This window comes from Triticum urartu, chromosome 2A (assembly GCF_056163025.1).
Source record: "Triticum urartu cultivar PI428250 chromosome 2A, HENAU_Tu73, whole genome shotgun sequence".
NCBI lineage: Eukaryota > Viridiplantae > Streptophyta > Magnoliopsida > Poales > Poaceae > Triticum > Triticum urartu.
In genome coordinates this window covers 759,902,819-759,928,820 of record NC_141874.1, presented here as the reverse complement: position 1 = coordinate 759,928,820, position 26,002 = coordinate 759,902,819, and the positions used below count along the sequence as shown (strand labels likewise).

The window sequence follows — 26,002 nt, the reverse complement described above, 5'->3', positions numbered from 1 at the left end:
TTGGTATTAGACCCAGGCTATCAGCGCCCCTTCATCAATTAGATAGGTGTAGCGACAGTTGTTGCTTAGATGGTGGCTTTAGTCTTACTGTTGTATGACTTTGTAAGGTCTTGTGAGAATAATTAATAAAGTGGCCGCATGCATCGCCCAGATGCAGAGGCTAGGGGTCATCCTCTTTTTTTTTAAAAAAATAGTCACGTATAATCATACATGCTTCCGCTTCGCCATCTGCTGCAACAAAAGAACCATCAAAATTGATCTTAACATGTCCTATTGGTGGGGGATCCCAGTTAACAGCAGCAACATGCCGTTCTGGAGTAGCAGCGCTCATAGTAGCATATGCACTGAGGTCAAAGGGAAATTTTTCTTTAGTAACATCTGCATTGGGATAGTATTTGATCATGAAGAGACCCTGCGTACTCACACAAGAATCGTTTAGATGCTTCAACCGGGATCATTGGCTTGTCATGGGTTAATTCATTGTGCACATGCCACACACGCCACAACACCATCAGGACTAATAAGCGTTGTGTTTCACTGATTTGTTGGAGGAGCATCAACAACCAGTCTGGTTCAACGTTTCTAAGTACATCATCAGGTGGAAGATGCCAAACACTTCTCATTTCAGTCCATAGGTTTCGAGCATAGGTGCAGCAAATGAGCGCATGATGGACTGCTTCATCCTCTTTTCCGCAGAGCGTGCACATTCCATCCGACTCCATGTGTCGTCGTTGCATGTTTACCCGGGTAGCAAGCGCCTCCCGAGCTACTTTCCAAGCAAAAACACATACATTAGGCGGGGCTCCACAACTCCACAGCAGCTTCCAAGCCGGTCTTGATCCATCAGGTCTGCTACTTGCGGGTTATCAACACAATTTTTTGATGTTGATAGGGAGAGGGACAATGCAGACGGGCGCGGATGACGGGGCGGCGCCCTTGCCGCCCCCACCCGAGCCACCTCCTACGGAGAGATCTAGGCCAACGACGGAAGCCCTCGAGGGATCACCGGAGATAGAGTTGCCGGCGCGATCGCCGGACTGTGGCGAATCACGAGATCCGGAGTTGACGGCGCAGATCGGGGGCTTCTTGCATCCTGCAAAATGGAGAATTCTCTTCGAGGATGTTCGGGCAATCGGTCTCCGATCGGAGGGAGTCCTATTTACGTGCTACCCATCGAGATGGATGGTGGTGCGCGACCTGGATGATGATATCCTAGGCGGCCGCTACCTAAACGAGGAAGAGGAGATCTCTGAAGGTACGCGTTTGTTGATTGATTATTTCGATGTTACCATTTGTTCATTCTTGCAGGAAGAACCAGAGACGCATGATCAAACCGAGGTGATCGATCTCACGGACGATCCCAAGCTTTCTGTTTTGGTTGATGCGGACGTTGATGTAACACCGGCGAGAGAAGATCCGGAGGAAGAATGCCCGGTGCAGTCAGTGGCTCAGCCACACGCGACCTCGCCTTTGGGGAAGATTAGAATGGAGCAGCGCACTGGAATCGCCTTGGCAAAGGGACGGACGACTGGGCGGGCGACCGTGCGCCCGACCGCGGTGGTGCCGTCCATAACCGGTGGTCGCCGGCGAGTCGGCGGACGTTTTTGGGCTCTCGCCGAATCCGACGAGGAGGAAGCGGACGACGATGTAGATGCATCACTGGTGGAGTCGCCGATATCTCCAACTCCTTCGGATATCATCTGCGATTTTTTTCAGTCAGGTTATAGCGAAGATGAGGTGGCCACTACGATCGATCGGGTTCTGCCGCTGGAAGATCCGGCACGGATCGGTCTACACGCGGGCGAGAAGATCGAGATGCTCCGGCGAGTCGTTCATCGCAAGACGGCGGCGTCGGCGATACGGCCTTGGAAAGGTCCTATACCTAAGGTGAGTCTCCCAAACCTTACGTTATTCGATATGATTCGACCGGAGTCTTGGGTTACTGTGAAGAAGAGAAAGAATGCGAGGCGGAGTGTCGCTCGTCAGGCGCCGGCAGCGTCCACGATGGCCGTGTCGGCGGCCGAAATCTCGAAGGCGAGAGAGCTTCGTTTGAATCAGCTCTTGGGGTCGGCTGGGCCGGTTCGGATAGATCCGCGAAGTGTTGGGCCGGGGTCAGGTGGGTATGAGGCCCACGCTGCACCAGGCCGACCTTCTGCCCATAGCAATACTCCATGCACGTACGAGGGCGATCACGTTTCCTGTACTGCGCCGTCTCTCAAGGGTTCTAGGGTTCGCAGGCTAGGGAAGAGAGGATTCCCGGTCTGTGGCGCCGGGCGGGCGAGAAGGATCCGGCCGCTCTCTGCGATGGCAGGCCGCGGGGCTGCGCCGCCGCCTCCAGCGAAAACCAATTCAGCAGGCAGGGGTGGGCCGGCTCTGTCGCCAGTGTCGGCTGTTGGTCAGCGGCCGCCGGCGGGGGGCGGAGTGGCCCTGGCTCATCCGGGCCGAGGCGCTGGCAACCAGGGGATCCGGCCTTCGGGGCAGATGCCCCCTGCTGCAGGGTGAGGCGGGCTGAGACCGCCAGCGCCGGGAGGGGCGCCCGTGGCCCTGCCAGCAGCGGGACGTGCTGGCCCCCGGCCGCCTGCGCCGGCCGTGCCTGCTGTTGCTCCGGCTGGCCGTGGCAGTACTGTGCCTGGGGTGGTGCAGAAGCCGGCGGGCGGTCCGCATCGTGCCGCTCCGCCGCCCCACTACGTCGCAAGACCGCCTCAGAACCGTGTGGGTGCGACGCTCACGACGCAGGATTCTAGCAACAAACAGCCCAATGATCCGCTCCGAGGCCAGTGGGGGGATGACGGGTATGATGCATATGGTGAAGGACGGCATCGAGGTTCTTCCTCCTCAGGAGGAGGTCACGGATATGCCTGGCAGAGTGACGGGTCTACTGAGAGACCATTTCTCGGTCCGGCAGGTGGATTTGTCGAGGGGGCTTCCGGCCCGGATAACCGTCAGAGAGGAGGCTTTCGTGGCCATCGTGGTGGTCGGGGTGGGGGTCGTGGGAGATTTCGCCGACCGCCCCCGCCCAGGGCAGTTGATCCTGCGACGCCTGCAGTGGAGTCTGACCATACTTCCATTGAGCTTCCTTCCCAGGCGATGGAGGTGGTGAACGCCTTGGCTAGTGTCGAGGTTCCTTAGGCTGGGATAGTGGATGAGGCTACTGACAGGACTGATGCCGACAGGGCGTCCAAATATGCACGTAAGAAGGAGAGGATGATGTGTTACCGTTGGGGTGAGAAGGGCCACTTCATTGCTGAGTGTGTGGCCCAGCTGTGCGAGTCGTGTGGCAAGCCTGCACATGACTCGGGGGAGTGCTCATTGTTGCGTGACCTGCCTCCGACGCTGAATATGTATGGAGTCTATTGTGCTGAGCTCATGTTTTTTGAGTCCCCGGTGGCGAGAGAGGTCCCGGAGGATACCCTGAGCTTGACTACCGGGATTGTGAAAGCAACCCAGGGCGAGGTGACTGAGGCACAGATTGTGAGGAGGCTTCAGGACCTGGCTCCCGGGGATTTTCGATGGGAATTGGTGCTTATTGAGGACAGGTCTTTTAAGGTTGAGTTCCCAACTGTGGATGATTTGCAGAGATTGTTGAGCTTTTGCTTGTGTAGAGTACCCGGTACTAAGTGTATCCTGGAGTTCCACGAGTGGAAGCAGGTTGAGCCTAAGGGAAAGCCGCTTACGCAGGTCTGGTTGCGGTTTACAGGGGCTCCATCTAAGCCTCTGCAGGACGCTCGAGTGGTGGCTAGTATGGGAATCATGGTGGGGAAGACAGAAAAAGTGGATATGGCTTTCACACGTGCCCATGGGGTGGCCCGGCTATTAGTGAGTGTTCTGGATATTGAGTTCGTGCCCGATAAGGTCAACTGGACCTATAGGGGAGAGGTGTTCCCGCTAGACATCGAGTTTGAGGACACTGCATTATTTGATGATGCGGTTAATGGTAACGATGTTGACATGCACGACAGTGATGGCAATGCCGGGCCGAGGGGGCACCGTCAGATCAGCCCACGCGCGAGGGGTCTAATGGTTCTTCTCAGTTGCCTGGGGATGGGACCGGGGTTGAGCCCGCAGCTTCCCCAGCAGTGCCCATGCCTACTCTGCGTTTTGGGTCCTTTGAGCCAGCCTCGGCACCTCCCAGACTATGGAGTGACCGGGTAGATTCTGATGATTTTCTTGAGCACACGCTCCCCCCGTTGGAGTTCGAGGGGGATGCTGGATTGTTTGCTGGACGGCTGGCAAGGTCTTTGGTCGGAGCTACGGAGAGGAGTCCGGAGGGAGCTTCTCTTGTCCTGGCGCCCCATGTGGACGCGACTCCGGTGTCGGCGTCTACGGGCAAGATGGGTCGTGGGGGAGGAGCTTCGGGGCAGGTGGCCTCGCCTTCTCCCCACCCCATCCCGATCTCGGCGGCGTCGGTGATGCCGGCCCCGTGTGGGTCGGCCGGTGCGGGGAGCGGGAGCCCGAGGCAGGCGGCCTCGGCTCCTGCTTCCCCGACGGTGGCGGTAACCACCGTGGCAGCAGCTGCGCTGGGGGGGGTGCTGGGGCAGGAGGCCTTGGCTCCTCCTTCGCCCTCGACGATCAGGAGGACCGTCTCTCCCTCGCCGATCGCTCATACGTCTGAGCCGGCGGCTGAGGTCGGAGGAGGGCGCGGGCAGGCGGCCCCCGTCATCTCCTCTTCGCTCCTACCCATGGCCAGGGTCCCTAGTGTGGGACTCCCGTCTAAGGGGATCGGGAGCCCGCAGACGCCTTCTCTGGTAACCCCGGTAGAGCCTTTGAGGGACTCTGCGCCAGGTGTTACTAGGGAGGAGGTTGTCGCGTTTGGCGGGATCTCGGACCCTATCGCCGAGGGGAGACGGATGAGTGCTCGCGTCCTCGACATCCCCGAGGTGGATGATATGCAGCAGCGGTGCGCTATGAGGGCGGCCAAGCTTCAAGAGGCTGCTTTGTCTTCCGGTATGTCCGTCAACCTATCTAATTCCTTATTGCATTTTTCTAATGAGGAGATTATAAATAATGCAAACCAATTAGGAGTTTCAGTAGGTGCTACGGATAGTGAGATTTCCAATTCGGTGAATGATTTATTAGATTTGGAGGCGGAACGTGCCTTAGAGACTATTCGTAATCTTGCAGCCGTTAAACCAATGAAGGATGATGAGATTGATGCGTTAGGGGTCAGAGTGCTAGATAATCTATGTGCGGATTTAGCACCACCCAATCATGACTCTGACAAAGATGATGTACCCCTAGAGATTGATGATAGTAATATTTGTGAACCCGGTTATGAGGACCGGGCGACAGAGCCTAGTAAACCTAAGCGTAAGTGGAATCGGAAGATCTATCCCGATTCCGCAGTTCGTAGGAGTGCTAGGATTCGAACCACTAAAAAATTCCATGATGAATTATGAGAGGAATATTCTGGAATAGCAGAGGTCTGAAGGACTTGGCTAAAAGAAGATTCCTTGCTGAGGCAGCTTTAGAGCAGAGGTTAGATTATGTTGCTCTATCGGAGACGGGTAGAGATAACTTTGCACCCCAGTTTCTCTTTTCTTTGGTGGGTGGTATTGATTTTGATTGGCATTGCCTCCCTCCGCGAGGAAGGTCGGGTGGTATCTTACTGGGTGTGAGATGCGATTCGCTTGAAGTCCGAAGTGTAATGATGGGCGACTTCGCGGTGAAGTTTCGAGTCAGGTCTAGGATAGACGGTTTTAACTGGGCTTTGGTGGCGGTGTATGGTGCCGCACAGCCCGAGCTTAAAGCGGAGTTTCTGGCCGACCTGGTTCGTATCTGTGGGTCAGAACAGCTTCCCATTTTAGTTGGAGGTGATTTCAATATCATCAGGAGGAGAGAGGAGAAGAACAATGATAACTTTGACGGCAGATGGTCGTTTATGTTCAATACCATTATTGAAAGCTTGGATCTGAGAGAGATCGAGCTTTCTGGTAGAAAGTTCACCTGGGCTAATGCTCTGCCACACCCAACTTATGAAAAACTTGATCGAGTTCTTGCGAGCGTGGAGTGGGAACAAAAGTTCCCTCTGGTGACGGTGCAAGCTCTTTCAAGGGGAATATCTGATCATACCCCATTGTTCCTAGACTCAGGTGAGCCGAACCATGTGGGTAATAAGAACACCTTCTCCTTTGAGATGTCATGGTTTGAACGTGAGGGGTTTTTGGATCTGATTGCCAGGGAGTGGGATAGAGGTGTTGGAGGCAAGACTGCGTTAGAGCGTTGGCAGAATAAGATTAGGCATTTAAGGAGTTTCTTACGGGGCTGGGCTAAGAACCTCAGTGGTGTGTAGAAGATGGAAAAGGATAGACTCCTTGCTCTTATACAGGCCCTGGACATACAGGCCGAATCCACTATCTTAACGTCAACTGAGCTTCAGGCTAAAAATGAGGCGGAGAAGAGGTTGAAAGAACTGCTCCGCGAAGAAGAATTGAAGTGGGCTTTGCGTGCTAAAGTCTGCAAAGTAGTCCAAGGGGATGCGAACACTCAGTTCTTCCATTTGATAGCCAATGGCAAGCACAGAAAGAAGCGTATCTTTCAGCTTGAGCAAGACGAGGGTACTATTTTAGGCCAGGACAACCTAAAAACATATATTACCGACTATTATAAGCAGTTGTTTGGACCTCCGGAGGATAATTGTGTGTCCCTCGATGAGTCCAGGACTGAGGATGTGCCTCAGCTATCGGCTGTCGATAATGATATTCTGGTTGCCCCGTTCTCGGAGAAGGAGGTGTTTGATGCTATTGCACAGATGAAAAACAATAAGGCTCCCGGACCGGATGGATTCCCGGCAGAGTTCTATAAAAAGTGATGGCACATTATTAAGGGGGATTTACTACCTATGTTCCATGATCTGTTCTGTGGCCAGCTTCAATTATTTCACTTGAATTTTGGGACTATCACACTGCTTCCCAAGAAGACGGATGCGGTGAGGATTGAGCAATTCAGGCCGATCTGTCTCCTCAATGTTAGTTTCAAAATTTTCACCAAGGTCGGGACAAATAGACTCACACAGATTGCGCATTCTGTGGTGCAGCAGTCTCAAACTGCTTTCATGCCGGACAGAAATATCCTTGAAGGGGTGGTCGTCCTGCATGAAACACTCCATGAAATCCATTCCAAAAAATTAGATGGAGTAATTTTTAAGGTGGATTTCGAGAAAGCGTACGATAAGGTCAAATGGCCATTTCTCCAACAGTCATTGCGTATGAAAGGTTTTGATGAAGCCTGGCGCCGACAGGTTGGATCATTTACGCAAAAAGGTAGTGTGGGAATTAAAGTTAATGATGACATAGGTCATTACTTCCAGACACATAAAGGCCTAAGACAAGGAGATCCGATGTCCCCTATCTTGTTTAACATTGTGGTGGACATGTTAGCAATTTTGATAGGAAGGGCTAAGGAAAATGGTCAGGTAGGTGGATTGGTACCTCACCTAATTGATGGAGGTGTATCCATCCTTCAGTACGCTGATGATACAATCATCTTTATGGAGCATGACTTGGCCAAGGCGAGAAATATGAAGCTGGTGTTGTGCCTATTTGAACAATTGACCGGGTTAAAGATTAACTTTCATAAGAGCGAGCTGTTCTGCTTTGTAGGGCCAAAGATGAACAGGAGGCTTATAGGCAATTGTTTGGGTGTGAGTTGGGAGAGTTACCCTTCTCTTACCTGGGGATTCCAATCCACCATCGTAGGCTGACTAACAGAGAGTGGAAGTGCATCGAGGATCGGTTTGAGAAAAAAATGAGTTGTTGGAAGGGTAAGCTCATGTCATATGGAGGCCGATTAATCCTGGTTAACTCGGTGCTCATGAGTATGCCAATGTTTCTCCTATCGTTCTTTGAGGTCCTAGTTGGGGTTAGGAAGAGACTGGACTTCTATCGATCGCGCTTCTTTTGGCAGGGTGATGAGCTTAAAAGAAAATATAGGCTTGCTAAATGGGACATCATCTGTAGACCGAAAGACCAAGGGGGTCTAGGTATTGAGAATCTAGAAGTTAAGAATAAATGCCTTCTTAGCAAGTGGCTGTGGAAGCTCTCATTGGAGAATGATGCTATGTGGGCTCAAATCCTTCGCAGCAAGTACCTCCAGACAAAAACTTTGTCCCAGGTTACTGTCAGGCCGACCGACTCGCCTTTCTGGAAAGGCTTGATGAAAGTCAAACAGTCGTTGTTTAATAGGACGAAGTTTGTTATTGGAAACGGCACGAGTACACGTTTCTGGGAGGATACTTGGGTTGGCGAGACACCCTTGGCCATCCAATATCCGTCTTTATACCGCATTGCTCGACGACGTGAGGTGTTCGTTGCATCGGTCTTTAAATCGATCCCCCTTAATATTCAGTTCCGATGAACGCTAGCGGGCAATCGTTGGGAACAATGGCTCCATCTAGTTAGGAGACTGATGGAAGTCCAGCTTTCACAACAACCCGATGAATTACGCTGGAAACTGACTAAATCTGGAGTATTTACGGTTAAATCAATGTATATTGATGTTATTAACTCAAACTCCATTCCTACGTCCAAGCATGTTTGGGATGTCAAAGTTCCTTTGAAAATAAAAGTGTTTATGTGGTTTGTCCAAAAACAAGTTATTTTAACTAAGGACAACCTCATGAAGCATAATTGGACAGGACCTAGTAGGTGTAGTTTCTGTGATCGGGATGAGACTATCAAACATCTCTTTTTTGATTGCCCGTTAGCCAAGGTACTTTGGCAGACGGTCCACATTGCTTTTAGTATCAATCCACCGAATTCTATTTATGCGTTATTTGGGACATGGCTTAATGGGATTGAGCCTAACTTAGCGAGACATATTCGGGTTGGAGTTTGTGCTTTGCTGTGGACTATCTGGACTTGCAGAAATGATTTGGTTTTTAACAGAATATCATGTATACATTTTTTGCAGGTCATATTCCGAATTACGTCACTGATCCGTTCGTGGTCGCTACTCACCCAGACGGAGGCCAGGGAGCATTTGGTTACTGGGTCTTTCCGCTGGGAGATGGTAGCTCGGGATATTTTCAACCGGTTTGGATGGCGGTCATGTAATATGATAGGCTCTTAGATTTCCTATCTTTTTTAGCCAGCCGGTTGTGGCGTCTTTTCTCGCCTAGTTGGTGTTTCTAGCCCTTTTTGGCTCTGTGTGAGCTGTCTATGCCTTTTTATTATTTGGAGACCTTTGGAACCATGTTGACACTACTTTATTTGGTTAATAAGAGGGCCGTATGCATCTTTCTGATGCAGAGGCCGGGGAATCACCCCTTTTCAAAAAAATAAAAAATAAAAGGTCTGCTACTTGATTCCCCAATACCTTGCTGAGCCATGGTCTCATCTCGAGCCATATTGTACGCTGACCTAACAGAGAAATGATCATGCTTGTCCAGGTGCCACGTGATTGTGTCTACTCCTAAAAACTTAACTCCTTCAAAAAATTAACGCAAACTCATTTACTTTTGGGTCATCGAGTTAAACTTCAGTACTCAGTTACTTCATTAAACGACACCATGGGCACATACTCCATGAGTTCTTCGTGAAGAGAATTAATCCAGAGAAAACTACAAGAAAAATCACACACTTCAATAGAGACGGAACTTCCTTGACTGCTCCTAGCAGTCTGATCAATACTTTCTCCATCTCAGTTTCATTGCCTACGATTGTTGCTCTTATCTGTGGGCTTTTCGAGCTTCTACACTTGTTTATTCTCTGCCTCATCAAATTTGGACATTGCATCCTCTGTAATCTCATCGCTCTCAATCAGTGTACCAAAATCTAGGGATTTGTCTTTATCAGTAGATCAATATACTCTTCTTTCCAATAAAAAACTTACGTCCTTCCTACATTAAAATTTAAGCAAACAATGTTTTTCAAATTGTGACGAACCTGAAGAACAACTGTACACAATTGCACTCACTCTGCCATACACACTAGTAGAAAATCCATTTAGGATGTTTGCTCGTGCTTGAGACAGGCTCGCCCACGGCTGCTAGGCGAGGGCTGAGCACGGCCGACTGGAGGATGTGGCTGTGTCGGCACTCGGGCAATAGGTGAGATGCGAGTGTCGACAATAGGAGGACATATGTTGAGGCAGTGCGGAGCGGTCGATGTGGCCGCGCGGTTCGGGCCATGACGAATCCTACCAAAATGCGATGGTGTCGGGGGTCTGGGTTCGTCGAACTAATCCGGCGACAGGCGTAGATGTGTGGATTTAGGCGGCGGTGACAATGAGAAGCGACCGTAGCAATGCGCGGAGAAGTGTGCTGGGTGCTACAGGGTGTTGACGATGACACGTGGTGGCTGACGGATGCAAGTAGGGCGGCGACAGAGTGGATGCGGCCGAGCGGGGTTGAGCGTCAGCCGAGGAGGGGAAGGGAAAAATATACTAAACCGTAGAGTATACTAAACCGAGGAGTAAAAAATTGTACTCAAATCCATCTTTTACATCTCTGACCGGTTTTAGGGATCAGTTAGAAACGCTCTTAGAACATGTACAAAGTTGAACATGCTCCCTAAGCTATAAATAAGCCTACTAGCGTCGGAGCCTCTCAACCCTCGGGATATCTCATCTCCACAAATTAAGGCCTGAGGATACGATACACAATATATCGAGCTGAAGGTACGTACGGTGGTGGAGGAAATTATAATGGACAAGCTTCCCAAGCGCCCAGCTAACTACGTTCCACTTAGCCCGGTCGGGTTCCTTCCGCGCGCCAGCGCTGTGTACGGCGACCGCACGTCGGTCATCTACGGGCGTCTCAAGTTCACATGGAGGCAGACGCACGAGCGCTGCCGTCGCCTCGCCGCCGCCCTAGTCTCCCTCGGCGTTGGCAAGAACGACGTGGTCTCCGTCCTCGCGCCCAACGTGCCGGCAACGTACGAGATGCACTTCGCCGTGCCCATGGCTGCTGCCGTGCTCAACGCCATCAACACGCGCCTGAACGCCAAGGCGGTGGCGGTCATCCTGAGGCATGCCCAGGCCAAGGCCCTCTTCGTCGACTACGAGTACGTGCGCCTCGCTCACGACGCGCTCCAGATCGTTGCCGATGCCGGCGCGCCGGTCCCACTTGTCGCCGTCATCGATGATATCGACAGGCCCACCGGCGTCCGGCTCGGCCTCTTCAAGCTCGAGTACGAGGCGCTGGTCAGCAACGGCGACCCGGCGGCGGAGCTGCCCTCGCTCACAGACGAGTGGGATGCGGTCGCGCTGAACTACACCTCGGGCACCACGTTGGGGCCCAAAGGCGTGGTGTACAGCCACCGTGGTGCGTACCTGAACACCATGGGCCAGCTGCTGTCGTGGGGGGTGGGCAACGAGCCCGTGTACCTCTGGACGCTCCCCATGTTCCACTGCAACGGCTGGACCCTCACGTGGGGTGTGGCGGCGCGCGGCGGCGTCAACGTCTGCATCCGTGAGAACCGCGCCGCCGACCTCTACCGTGCCATCTCCGACTACGGCGTCACCCACATGTGTTGTGCGCCCGTGGTATTCAATATCCTCCTTGCGGGCGAGGCACCGCGGCTCGCGGATCCCGTCCACGTCCTCACTGGCGGCGCCCTGCCGACGGCCGCCCTGCTGGACCGTGTCGAGCAGATCGGTTTCAAGGTGACGCACTCCTACGGACTCACTGAGGCAGGCCCCGCTCTGGCCTGTGAGTGGCGTCATCAGTGGGACCTCCTGCCGCTCGCGGAGCGCTCACACCTCAAGACCAGGCAGGGGGTCAGCATCCTGTCTCTCGCCGATGCCAATGCCGTGGTCGACGATGACACCATGTCTAGCGTGCCGCGCGACGGCAAGTCCTTGGGTGAGATTGTGCTCCGCGGCAGCAGCCTCATGAAGGGGTACCTCAACAACCCGGAGGCTAATGAGAAGGCCTTCAAGGGCGGGTGGTTCATGACGGGTCGTGCACCCGGATGGGTACATAGAGATAAAGGACAGGTCAAAGGATGTGATCATTAGCGGCGGTGAGAACATTTGCAGCACGGAGCTGGAGCACGTGCTGCTCCAGCACCCGGCTGTGGCCGACGCGGCGGTGGTTGCCATGCCTCACCCGCACTGGGGCGAGACGCCGTGCGCGTTCCTCGTGGCGAAAGACAAGGCTGCCGAGGTATGCAAGGATGAAGTGATCGCCTTCTGCCGAGAGCGCATGTCGCGCTTCATGGTTCCCAGGAAGGTGGTCGTCATCGACGCCCTCCCCAGGAACGCGCTGGGAAAGGTTGAGAAGGTGAAGCTACGGGATAGGGCCCGGAATCTTGTCCCCTCGGCCATGTCAAGGATATAGGATGACCATGTACGACGCCCGTCATGATGATAAAGGACACTATTGTATTTTAGAAGCAAGAAAAAAAATACTCCCCGTCCTGAGTTATTTGTCGATCAAATGGATGTATCTAGCACTGCGGAGGAAGTAGTATATATGGATGCCAATGTTTGTTTTGCACTATGCATGTGTTTGTTTGCTTTGTGATATTTTAATATATACTACCCTAGTACCCTATACAACAATAAATTGAAACTAGTGCGTTAAGTCTTTTTTGACAATGTTGTGTATTATGAGTTTATCCCAATTTAAATCTTTGTGAAATTGACTAAGTTCGTGGAAAACATTACCAGTGTATGTACAACATCAAATTAGCATATAATTAGATTAATATTTGAATATACTTTGATGATGTATTCATTTAATGTTCTGGATGTTGCTCAAGGATTGATAGGTACGACTTAACACCGTCTTAAGATCAACTCAGAGCACACAACATATTGAAAAGGGAGGAGGCAAATTGATATACAAAACTATACTTGGGTGTGTCTAGGGCATATCTAGATGTGCTCTAGTTATTGCACATCTAAATGAGTGAATCAAGCATAAAGAAAAAAAGGAAAAAGAGAAAAAAATATTTACACGAATCTCAATGTAAGATCAATGACATATGACTTAGATGTGCAATACTTATGGTACATCTAGATGTGCTTTAGCAAAACTGTACTTGTTTTCACCCACTTGAATCTCCATAACCGGAAGAGCCCTAGGTGCCCAAGGAGGGAGGGAGCGCCAGGGCTATAGTTCTCAAAAAACCATATGACACTATTTGTGACAAGTTGTCGCTGTTATGCAAAAATTAAGCAACCGAACCTCGATTGGCCGCCCCATTAGCTACAATAAGTGGAAGATAGATCCTTGTTTGGGGAACCTTTTAGATGGACCAGCTCATTAACGGGTTTGGGGAACCTTCTAGAGGGTTCCGGTCTAATTTTTCATTTTTCCAGTTTATTCAGCATTTTCTAATTTTTATATTCCTTTTCAAAAAGTTTATTTTTTGTATTTTTTAATAAATTAAAAACATAACACTACAAGAAATTTGTTAATACGTGACGGTGATAGTCCATCATGGAACAGGAGAAAACTGTCATGGGTGCCCATCCATGACGGAGTCGATGTCCGTCATGTATATCGCGTCATAATTTGACATCATGCTGACCATGACAGATTTTCACCGTCATGGATTTGCCCCAGGCCCGCCCAAGGCCCAAACCTTGTGACGGAACAATCCGTCATGGACTGACGCCACATAGGATTTTCAACTGACCAACTGCAATGACGTGGCTGCCTACATGGACACTTTTTTCCGTCACAGAAATCGTCATGGATTTAGGGGCAATATAAATTTATTTCTACCATTAGCCTATTTCATTAGGCCCAATTTTCACCAAATACATTTAAGCATAATGCGAACTATGACAAGACAAAGTATTTCCAAAGTTTCATACATACATATATGAATCAATATGCAATCATCCGCAGGTATTTACAATATAGAAGTTTACAAAATCCTTCAGGAAATGGTAATTTTACAATATAGGTTGACAAAATATCACTCACAAAATTAGGAAATAGTACAATCCAGCTCACACAAAGAGAACAATTAAACTACTGAAGTTATTATTCATCTTGTCGTCGGCCCTCCTGATGGACACTATGCATCATGTCATGCTGATTGTTATTGGAAGCACCAAGTAGCCCAATATGCAATCATACCTAGCATATTTACAAGACCATTAGATATGTTAGATATAAATAGATAGAAGAGAATTGTAACAAATGTAAAAACTGAATAACATAATATCTGCTACATATAAGTTTCATGTAGATCTGTATTAATTAAGACAACCAAGTTTTGGGTAAAACATGAAATGTTAAGTACTTCGCATATCATGCAAACAAGAAACAGAAAAACATTTGTCTCACAATGGGGGACAACACATAATACAATGCACAAGATTCATTCAATTATCACGTGTAATGATACTTGACGATGTAATCACTTCAGCAAAAGAAGGCATGTACCTGCACGTTCAAGAGAAAAATACGCAATTTGATATGGAACTGTTAATCAAATAAAAAATTATAGATAACGGACACTAGATGCATGCATCGATGCTTTGAACTGGACACTTTCCCACGTTTTGAGAACATCCATGGAAACCAAACACAACAATTGACCGGATTTGCAGCCCGCTTCCTAAAGAAAATTCTGTTATTTTTTGAGGTTTTTTCGTTGCTCTGCACCTGATGGAGATTTCAAGCAACATGAACACAAACTGTGAAGGAAAACTTCAGCCCTAACACATCCGCACGGTCGCGCAGAGCTCTTAATTGATGAACTGTGCGGCACATCGGCTAGGCTAGATCCAGCACCTTGCCGGAAGTGGGTAGTCGCTATTGCGCGTCAGTATAATGTATGCAAGGCAGATTTTGAGGAAAAATACTAATCAATATGGCCGATATAGATTTTATGCTAGACTTTTTGTTGACGTGCCATTAGAGTGGTCTTTCTAAGATATGAAAAGGAAAAAGAAGAATACTACTACTCGAAACAAGTTGTGTACATGCCCCATATTTTGAGTGAAAAAACTGGCGACGAGACTAGCTCAAAAACATCAAAGATTTGATGTGTTTTGCAAGTTTATCTGTGAACTTTATTTGATAATTATGTTGCCATTGATGGTTCAGGCACTATGGAATTTCAAGCATGACTTCATGCCTCCAAGCATCTAGAAGTAACGTGCTTGTAGAAATATAACACGAAGTGCAGGTATAAGCCATCAAGTAATAAATTTAGAATTCCTCAAATTTTTAAACAATGAAATGACTTGCAGAAATATATGTGCAGACCTGTAGAAGAACATAACTTCAAAGCACTAGCACTTTCATTGCCCTGATTCTAGTTACTTCAAACACAGAAGATTACCAAATAATATTCTAAGGCAATGTTGACAGTTTACCGAAAAGCTTAGCAATAAAACATGAGGAAATTGTTTATTGCATCATTTACTAGAAATTTGCATAACACAACACTTGCTGGCAGAGATTGGACTAGTCATGTAAAGTATATGAATCGTGAGTATTATGCCCATTTTAATCCACTTTACATTGCTGTGGTCATTTTACTCTTCTGAACATATCCATGTCAAGGGAAAAATGTGAGAGTGTATTAACAACCTAAATATAAGAATATTGTGAAATACATTGTTATTGTACAATGAGGGGTCTACTTTATGTTTCCAAAATTCTCAAAGGGTGGTCACTGCATTTAGAAAAAAATGAACAAACCATGTTGGAACATCGCACCCCACTATCTGCTACAAATATTACTTGGACAAAGTGGTCAGCTAAGTAGATCCCATGGAGATAAATCAAGAGTTGCCAGAATTTGAATGTTCAGTGGAAGGACAAGATACCATGGTACTCTTCTCCTCGGCAAAAAGGCAGATATCATCGTCACCAGCCCCACTGGCAATAACATCCTTGCTGCTTGCACAGAGTAGCAAGGAACCAACAGGAGCATCTCATGGGCGTTTACTTATTAAACTAGGAGCTTTAACTAACTAGCAGATCTCAGAAATTCTACATTGCTGCTGCTCGCAATGCTAGTTGGCTGTAACTTGCATGTCAGAAAACAAAGTAGCCACGTTTTGTGCATCATAGTTCAGTACAAGAAAATGTGAGAGCCCTTGGAGAACTATGCTAGAGCAGAGCAGTAATCACTTGGAAAGGAAAGAAAAACATAGCGAGAGGGTCGACCTTGTTCTGTGGGGAATCATGGTGGTCGGGGCGGACGATCTCGCTGTCGAGCTCGAGCGTGGGGTGCCGGTCGTCACCGTCCATGGAACAGGAGAGACGGAGAGCTCCTGCTGATCTGAATCAAAGCAAAAAAAATCGATTGGGGATGGGACAGAGAAAGAATGAATGGAGAAGAAAGGACACGAGGGGGTAGGGAGGGACCTTGTGCGGGGCGTCGTCGTCCCCAGCAAGGTCGAGCTTGTGCCTCCTACAGGTCACGGTCGTCGTCCTCTCCTCGTCCCGCGCTGGCTGATCCGAATCTCCAGACGGCGAGGCAGCTGCGTGGCCTGGGAGACGGAGTAGAAGGCCCCTGGAGTAGATCCATGGCCCTCTTCGCTGCTTGCGAGCAGCAGCTGCTCGCCGCATCGGCTATGGTTGTCTTCCGCTTCCATCGGGCCGCTTCAGCCGCCGTCGCCATGGATCTTGGCTGCCCTCATCGGTTGGAGGCGGGGAGGTGGAGGTGAAGGACGGGGTGGAGAAGATGGGAGGCGTGGAGGCGGAGGACGGGGACGAGGAGATGCGTGTTGGTGGAGGACGGGGACGAGGAGATGCGATGTGTGGTGGCGGCGGACGGAGAAAAGAGATAAGGGACGGGTGTGTCTTAGGGTTAGGTTTTATACGGGGAAAGGTTTAGGGCTTTTGGCGGGCTTGCAGTGCTGTACTAGGCCGTTCATGACGATTTTGAAATTGTCACTAGAAATTCGTCATGCATTAACAGGTTTCTTGTAGTGTAATCAGAATTTCAAATTCAAAATTTGATCATTTTTTCAAAAAAGTTGTTCAAAATTCCAAAAACAATTCTGGTTCTGAAAAAATGTTTGGATTTTCAAAGCAATTGGAATTTGCAAACATAAGTATTTGTTTTTTCCAAATTTTAATCGAAGTTTCACAAAGTGTTCCTGTTATAAAAATTATTTGCAGATGGAAAAATACCTTTATTTTCTCTAGTATTTGTTTATGAACAGAGGTATTCGTTTTTTCAATTCTTTTGAGAGTATCAAAAAATGTTCGTTTTTTCAAAAAAATTGCGTTTTCAAATTTTGGTCAAAATTTCTAAAACCACTCCCATATTTAGAAATTGTTCACACATTCAAAAATGTTTGGGATTCAAAAAGATAATGTTATTCTTTCACAAAATGTTAAGTTTTTTAAAAATTCTTCAAAATTTGAAAATGTCCACAGTTCAAAAAATATTCTATTAAAAATGTATTTGAAATTTCAATTTAAATCGTCCGCTGCTTATAGTTCTCATCCCACCCTGCCAATTTAGACACGTAACCTCATTAGCTACAAAGGCTAGTGTATTATTATTTATGAATATTTGCACAGTTTGTGCGTGGAAGGGCCGGCCCAGTCGGGGATTCCCCTGTGCATACTTGTCGAACGGACGCAACAGGCGTGGTATAGGAGCCCTACGTCGCCCGTACTTGATTCCTAACAGGAATCGCATACAGGTGATGCCTAGCAGGACGACCCGTCAGCGTGGTTGCTTTATTGCCGCTGGTATCACACGCAGGTTCCTTCTCTGCTTCGGTTTTCTTTCAATTTTTGTTGTGTTTTTTGTCTTTTGACCGTTTTCCTTGGTTTTTCTTTTTCCCATTGTTTTACTTGGTTTTACTCCGTATTTGTTTTCTTATTGGGTTTTTTTTTCAATATACTATGGTTTTCGTTGTTCTTTCTTGTTTTTCCTGGATTTTTTTGTTTTTCTTTTGTTTCTTTGTTCGTTTTTATCCGTTTTCTTTTTCCCAAAACACATCTAAATTTCACAGTACACAATGTATATTTTTAGAACATGCGTGAAACATTTTTTTGATACATGTTGGACATATTTGAAATACATGATGTACCTTTTTATAAATAAATGTTGTGAATACATGGTAATATGTTTTCCATATAAACGTTGTATACATTCTTTTAAAATGGCACTAATTTTTTTAACCATGCGGGCATTTTCTTAAATTGCATAACTATTTTTTTTTAAATTCAAGGAAATTTTTTGGGAACACCAAACATGTTATTAAAATATCACAAGACATTTTTAATAGAATAAATAATGTTTTAACCAACGTGGACAATATTTTACATTTGTACTTCCTCTACCCCAAATTATAAGACATTTTTGGTAGCCTAAGTAGCCTACAAAAAATGTAATGTCACAACTTTTTTCTGAAATGTGGAAATATTTCCGTAAAATGTGATGTCCATTTTTTAATGGCATGAAACCATTTTTTACATTGTATACACATTAAAAAAATTGCATACATTTTCGTGAAAGTGGGAATAATTTTTTATTGTCAATAACATTTTACTTTTGAAGTTATCAACATCTTTTAATACTACGCTAACATATTTTTTTATACTATGTTAACATTTTTTTAACCATGTTTTCAAATTTCCTAAGTAAATTTAAGTGTTGGAAATATATGCATTTAATTTTAAATATAAATAAAAGTGAAAGGAGAAAAATAGAAATTTGGGTGATGTCGGTAGGACGGGCCACAACCTACTAGGCAGCCTACAAACGGTGCCTGGGAGTTCTAATACATGTCTAACGAACTGACCAAACCAGCAGCGCACCAGATCTTGGAGGCACTCCCTGCTGGAATTTGTCACAAAACCAAAGGCGCCCCCTCCGGATTATGCTAAAATCCACGTTGATGCAGTGGTGGGCCATGCGGGGGGGGGGGGGGGGGGGGGTGGATCGACGTCCGCAGTGTGCAGAGACTGTAATGGTAATTATCTTTGTGAACAGGAGAGATCGGGGAAGCAATGCACCTTGGGTGTTGCTGTATTCCTCTTGGGGTATATATGGTGTTACAGTACAACAGAGAGAGCGCATGGCGCAGTGGGGCGACGTGCTGCAGATCGTGGTGATCGTGCATGTCGTGGGAGAGCTATACAACTGAGCTATACAACTGAGAACGTACGTTAGGGCTCCTTCCTCCCGGAGGCGATTCTCACGCCGCCGTCGAGACCTTCTCTCCCCTCGCCGGATCTTACCCTGGGAACGACTCGGGCTGACAAAGGGGTGATCTTAGCATCACTACCCAGCCTTGGTTGAACTCCTGGGTAGGGTTTGGACGGTAGGGCTCCCAAAAACACCCGGTTGGTTCTAGATCGGGTTAGGGTTTCGAGTATGGTAGCGAGTTCGTCAACGTCGGCAGGGCCGTCCGGGGCTGACCCCGCTGCTGAGATGGAGAGGATGATGGCAGAGCTTGGGCTGCGCGAAGAGGATTTAGACGACGTGATCTATGATGAGAAGGAGGCACCGCCAGATCAAGCCAGATGGATTGCGGTCGCACGGGTGCATATCAAAAAATCTTACAGTCAGTATTGGTTCTTCAGGAACATGCGCGCAGCTTGGGACCTGGCTCAAGATTGCAAGTTCCGTCCCTTGGAGGACAATCTCTATACGGTGCAGTTCTTCTGCTTGGGAGACTGGGAGCGGGTCATGCAGGAGGGCCCCTGGAAGTTCCGCGGGAACACAGTCATCTTAGCACCGTATGATGGCATAACGCAGCCCTCTATGGTTCCTTTGGACACGCTGGACATATGGATTCAGATCCATGACGTCCCTGACAAGTATGCACACCTCGTGGATGCCTTGGCTAGCCGGGTGGGAGAAGTACTTTTCACAGAGAAGCTATCCCAAGATTTTGCCGGTAACTTTTACCGTGTTTGGGTTAGGATTAATGTTCAAAAACCCTTGAAGAATGATGTCACAATGGTGCGGGAAGGCACACGCCAGATCTACAGAGTCCACTACGAGAAACTACCGGATTGGTGTGCAGTTTGCGGGCACCTTGGCCATGTGTTTAAGGAACACGGTGATGGAGTTCATCCACCGTCAGCCTTGTACTTCAAAGATCTCCGGGCTGCATGGGCAATGCGGACGGGAACTGGCCCCGGTGGGGGTCGGGGGCGTAGGGGAGGAAGAGGCGCTCGAGGTGGAAGGGCAACAGCTGGGGACGCATGGCAGACAAAGCCGGTGGACATGGAAACTGCTATCACTGACCAGACCGGCGCGGAGGAGGATATTGATATGTCTGAGGCAAGCAGGAAGAGAGGAGGTAGGGAAGAAGTTATCCAGGGAAGTGGCATTCAACAACAACTGAAATTTTTTGACAATCCACTAGCGATTGTGCCGTCATCAACAAACCCTACCAGTCCGCCCCCCAAGAGGAACCCGAAGAGAGTCAAAGCATCAGAAGAAAGCGAAGGAAGCAATGCAGCAGCAAAACCAAATGAGGCGGGCCCCTTTGACGGGCGCCGCCGGGCCCAATGAGTATCCTAGTGTGGAACTGTCGTGGTGCTGGCAAACCGGCGACAGTTCGAGAGCTTCGCAATATGGCGAAGCAGTTTGCCCCCTCTCTTTTATGCATTGTTGAGACTCAATTAGAGGGTACTCGTGTAGAAAATTTAGCAGAATTATTCAGTTATAATAAAGGTTTTGCTGTTAGTAGTTCTGGTAGGAGTGGTGGCATAGGCTTGTTTTGGAATGACTCAATAAAGGTTGAAATTATTGGTTACTCGGAGTACCATGTGGATGTGGAAGTGGATTCTTTGCTAGGAATTCATGCAAGATTTACCTTTGTCTATGGAGAGGCCCAGGCAAACGAGCGTTTCAAAACGTGGAATATGTTGAGGGGTATATCCAGCTCCAGTGCTCTGCCTTGGGCGGCCTTGGGGGATTTCAACGAAGTTTTAAGAGCAGAACACGATGGTATTGGTAAAAGGAGCCAGGCGCAGATGGATGCGTTCCGGGATGCACTCGATATGTGCGGATTAGCGGACATTGGTTATCAGGGAAATCCTTGGACTTTTGAAAAGAGAGTCACAGGAGGCACGTTCACACGTGTACGGCTGGACCGGTCCGTTGCCTCACCGGCTTGGTCATTAACGTTCCCGTTTGCAAAGCTCGAACACAAGAACACAGCTAGCTCGGACCATGCGGCAATTCTTTTAACTCTTGCTGATGAGAGTGTGGTTAATAAGGGACCACGACCATTCAGGTATGAGCTTATGTGGGAACGACACCCTAACTTTCTTGAACTCGTCAACAAAAATTGGAACAAAGCTGCTGCTAACACAGTGACGGAGTTAAAGGCGAAGCTGAATGACTTGTCGAAGGGTCTAGAAGTCTGGGACCGAACGGAGTTCGGATCAGTGTTAGCAGAGATAAAAAAGCTAAAGTATGATCTTGATGTTTTGCGTTCCCAGCCAGGCAAGATGGGGCCGACTCACCTTGAGACAAAAGTGATGGACCGACTGGTCGAGTTATACCACCGCGAGGAGATCTTGTGGCGTCAACGGGCTAGAGTTGAGTGGCTATCTCATGGGGACAAAAATACCTATTTCTTTCACCTACGAGCGAGCAGAAGAAGGAGGAAGAATAAGATAAAAGCTCTCTTGCGACCTGATGGTAACCTCACGGAGGAAACAGAAGAGATGGAGGACATGGTAAATTCTTTTTATGTAAACCTTTACACTTTGGAGGGAGTTCATGATATGGAGAGAGTAATTGGTACAGTGCCAAGGAAAGTAACGGACGAGATGAATGCTCAACTAAATGCGCCCTACTCACAACAGGAGGTGAAAGAGGCCCTTTTTCAAATGTTCCCCATGAAGTCACCTGGACCCGATGGCTTTCCCGCTCATTTTTTCCAACGACATTGGGGTGTGTGTGGCGAAGAAGTCACAAAGATGGTGCTGAGTATAGTAGAAGGGAATGAGTCATCAGAAAGTATCAATGAGACTATTCTAGTCTTGATCCCCAAGGTAAAAGATCCAAACCAGTTAACCCAATTCTGCCCAATCAGTCTTTGCAATGTTTTATATAAAATTGCTTCAAAGGTGATCTCGAACCGGCTAAAAGTGGTACTCCCTGATATTATTTCCCCTGAGCAGTCAGCTTTTGTTCCGGGTAGGTTGATCACTGACAACATAATTGCAGCGTATGAATGCCTACATTTTATGAAGAGAAACAAAGCAAAGAAGAATCAGCATTGTGCTCTTAAGCTGGATATGATGAAGGCCTATGACTGGGTAGAGTGGGCATATCTTCGAGCAATTATGGTGAAACTTGGTTTCACACAAAGATGGGTGGAGATTGTCATGGGCATGGTTACTTCAGTAAAATTCTCGGTGATGTTCAATGGTAAGAAGTTGGAGTAGTTTATTCCTTCACGTGGAATCAGACAGGGGGACCCAATCTCCCCATACTTGTTCTTGTTGGCAGCAGAGGGCCTTTCGTGCCCGTTAAAATCTTGAGTTGAGTCATCAAACCTTAAGGGAATACAAGTGGCACCTTTGGCGCCGCATGTAAACCATCTTCTTTTTGCAGATGACAGCCTGCTGTTTTTCAAGGCGAATAGTGTGGGAGCAGATGAGGTTAACCAGGTCTTGGATGTTTATTGCCAAGCAACAGGGCAGCGCATAAACTATGGTAAATCCTCAATATTTTTCAGTAAGGGTGTTCCGGAAAGTATTAGAGATGAGATCAAGCAAACCCTCACTAGTAGAAAAAGGGCCTGTTGTCCCAGTTCCTAAACCGGGACTAAAGGGTCGGTACTAATGCCCTGTCCCTTTAGTCCCGGTTCAATCCAGAACCGGGACAGATGGGCCTCCACGTGGCCTGTGCGCGGAGCCCAGGCAGGAGACCCTTTGGTCCCGGTTGGTGGCACCAACCGAGACCAATAGGCATCCACGCGTCAGCATTTCTGTGGCTGGGGTTTTTGTTTTTTTGAAAGGGGGGGGGGGTTTGGGGGTCTGGGGGGGTTAATTTAGGTGTTTCATATATTGTGTTAGCTAGCTATAATTAATAGAGAGAAGTGTCCTCTCTTATGTCCGTGCTTGGTCGACGCTACGTACTATACATACGTATAGAGAGGACTAGACACGCTAGCTAGCTAGTAAGCAAACGAAGGAAACAGAAGATCGTCATGAACATATATGCATACAGAGAGAAGTGATATCGACCACCTCTCCTTCTCCGAGAGATTGGTCGAACAACAAGTTCTCGTATATCTATCCGACACTACCGATTACATATATACAATAATTATCTTTTACAAATATAATCTCCTAACATACAGACTCATGGTCCACATAGTATTCTCCGTCTTCAGCGATCACGTGGTCAAGAAAGAATGCCGCCAATTCCTCTTGAATTGCTCGCATGCGAGCTGGTGCTAGGAGTTCATCCCGCTTCCGAAACATTCGAAACATCTAATTTCAAGAAGGGGGTCAATACATACATACATATATATATATATATATATATATATGAATGAAACTCAACACAAATGATGGTAATAAAAATAAAAATGTGAATGTTGTTATTTACGCACTTCATATTGTTCGTCAGAGTAGCCCCGCTCACAGGTCATGTGGCGGATGGACTCGCAAATGTAGTATCCACAAAAATTATTCCCTTGTTCCTGCCACAACCACTTTACAAGAAATAGAGGTCAATCAAACTGATAAAGAGTGCCAAATGGTATTGATGAAACTAGCGCTTGAATCAATAGGAGATGCGCGGAACATGCTACTATAATACTTACTTTCGGGTGTCTAAATTGCAGCTTCTTCGGAAGTCTCGGAGCTTTTTTGGTGAATTTTTTCCAAACCCTGCCAGACAAAGAAAACAATTACTTGATATATCAGGAAATGAACAAAGTTGCTGATGTGGTGGATAATGATCGATTTAACTTACTTCTCGAGCATTTGAGTCATGTCCGCATAGTCCTGGGGATCTTTTCATCTTGAGTCTAAGACGGTTACTAGTCCCTGCTCAAGCTTAATCTCTAGGAGAATATAGTGGAAACTGCACGCGCATGCATAACTCATGAATTACATTAGTATAACCTTGACTAATATATAAGGGAAACCGAATACGCACAAGACAGTAACACTCACTTGAAGTTGTAAGGAAAGAGTATTATATCTTTGTTTTCATTTATTACCAACGATCGTAGCAAGTTGGCCTCGGTATCTGCGGGATGAAATTTAACCTCAGTTTCATCTATGAGATATGTGTTAATGAACCCAATATCACTGACTTGTCTTTTCTTCAATTCGGCGATCTTCAATCTGCATAATATAGTGAGGATAACTATAAATACATGCAATGAAAGAGTTGAGCTATATAGAGAGACTTAATGACAAAAGTAGTACTACTTACAGACAGTAGCAGGTGACCGTTGCTTTATCGAGGGCCAATTGATTGAAAAACTGAAAGAACTCCTCAAATGGAACAGGCAACAGATCAATTCCAACGAGATCATGCTCCTTTTTAACTCTCACATACAAAGTACTCCTCCCCCCAGACTCTGCAGATTTTCAAGTACCAATCATGCAATCTTCGCATCATCGTTGATAGAGATATTTCATCTTTGACGAGAGGCTTCCCGTACTCGTATCTTTGTATCTGCACCTCCATGAAATCATAATGTACATCGTCGGGGAGGTAATCTCCAAGATTGCTATAATCGGGCACCATCCTCGGATCATTAGCGACGATGTCGCTAGGCACCTTGAGTGGGGGGCACGATTGCTTCGCTTGTTCGCCGAGCTGTGCAATTTTTTTCCCAGCTCGTCGTTCTTTCAGCCTTTGATCACTGACAGTACTTCCCGACCGCTCCGCTTCGACAAATTCCTTTCCAATAATGCGCTCATAGTTTCCTTTCGGCGGAGACTTGGGTGGTTTTGTCAGGGCAGCCAGAGTGCGCTTCGCTTTCATCGGATCTACCTTCTCCTCCGGAGGTGGATGTTTCTTTGCTTTCACCCCTTCAAAGAAGTTCCTCACTTCTTCTCGCGCAATCTCGGCATTCTCCTCCGGGGTCCTCTCGTATGGTAACTTCTCTGGAGTCTTCAGAGAAGGACCAAATCTGTATTTCCTCCCACCTCTGGCTGTACTGCTAGAGCCGGCAGAGCAGACGGAGTGGTTGTCTTCTTTACTTGCTTACAAGGCGGAGGAGAAGGACTACGACGCGCCGGAGCAGCCGGAGCGGCGGCAGGTCTCTTCCGCCCTTGCTGACGAGGCGGAGAAGGAGGAGGCTGGCTGCTCGGGCGCGCCGGCGCAGGCGGAGAAGGAGGCGGAGTGCCGCCACGCGCCGGAGAAGGAGCCGGCCGAGTGCCCTGATCGTCACTCGCCGGAGGAGGAGGCGGTGGAGGAGGCGGAGTGCCCTGACTCGCTGAAGGAGGAGGCGGTGGAGGAGGCGGAGTGCCCTGACTCGCCGGAGGAGGAGGCGGAGGCGTCCAGTTCGGAAGGTTGATGAGCTCCTTCCGCCATAGGCATGGAGTCTTCAGAGCAGAACCCAGCCTAGTCTCCCCTTCACCGGTAGGGTGGTCAAGCTGGAGGTCCTCAAATCCCTCCGTTATTTCATCCACCATCACCCTAGCATATCCTTCTGAAATCGGCCGGCAGTGAAAAGTTACGCCGGGTTCAGTAGGATAAACAGAGCCAACAGCCGCCTTGACCTTCAAATTCATCCATTGCGTCATAAGGTGGCAATTTTGAGACTCTGTGATAGCATCCACGGGATAGCTGGCAGGAGCCGTCAAGACATGCTCCGGCTGAAGCAGCTCGGTGGAAGCCACGCTGCTTCTCCGTTGAGATGGCGGGGTAGCTTCGGGGGAAGCTTTGGCAGTTCGTTTGCTACGATTTGCTTCTCGTTCCTCTATCGCTTGTACCCTTACTTGCAGCGCCTGCATTTGGGTCTGCTGCACTTTTTTCCTCCTCTCCTGGCATTTGTAACCGCCTGCGTCCGGAAACCTAAACTTCCACGGAATGGAGCCTGGCGTGCCTCGTGTCCGTCCAGGGTGCTCAGGATTCCCGAGGGCCATTGTGAGCTCGTCGTTCTCTCTGTCTGGAAAGAACATCCC

General features: G+C 48.1%; 3 pseudogenes; all 3 read left to right on the top strand.

Moving 5' to 3' along the window:
- The first annotated feature begins 903 nt into the window (after positions 1 to 903).
- Positions 904 to 2,335, top strand: LOC147987943 (uncharacterized; annotated as a pseudogene).
- LOC147987942 (uncharacterized) lies at positions 2,305 to 6,289 on the top strand (annotated as a pseudogene).
- A 4,276-nt stretch (positions 6,290 to 10,565) lies between these two features.
- LOC125527684 (trans-cinnamate:CoA ligase, peroxisomal pseudogene) lies at positions 10,566 to 12,429 on the top strand (annotated as a pseudogene).
- Positions 12,430 to 26,002: the final 13,573 nt, after the last annotated feature.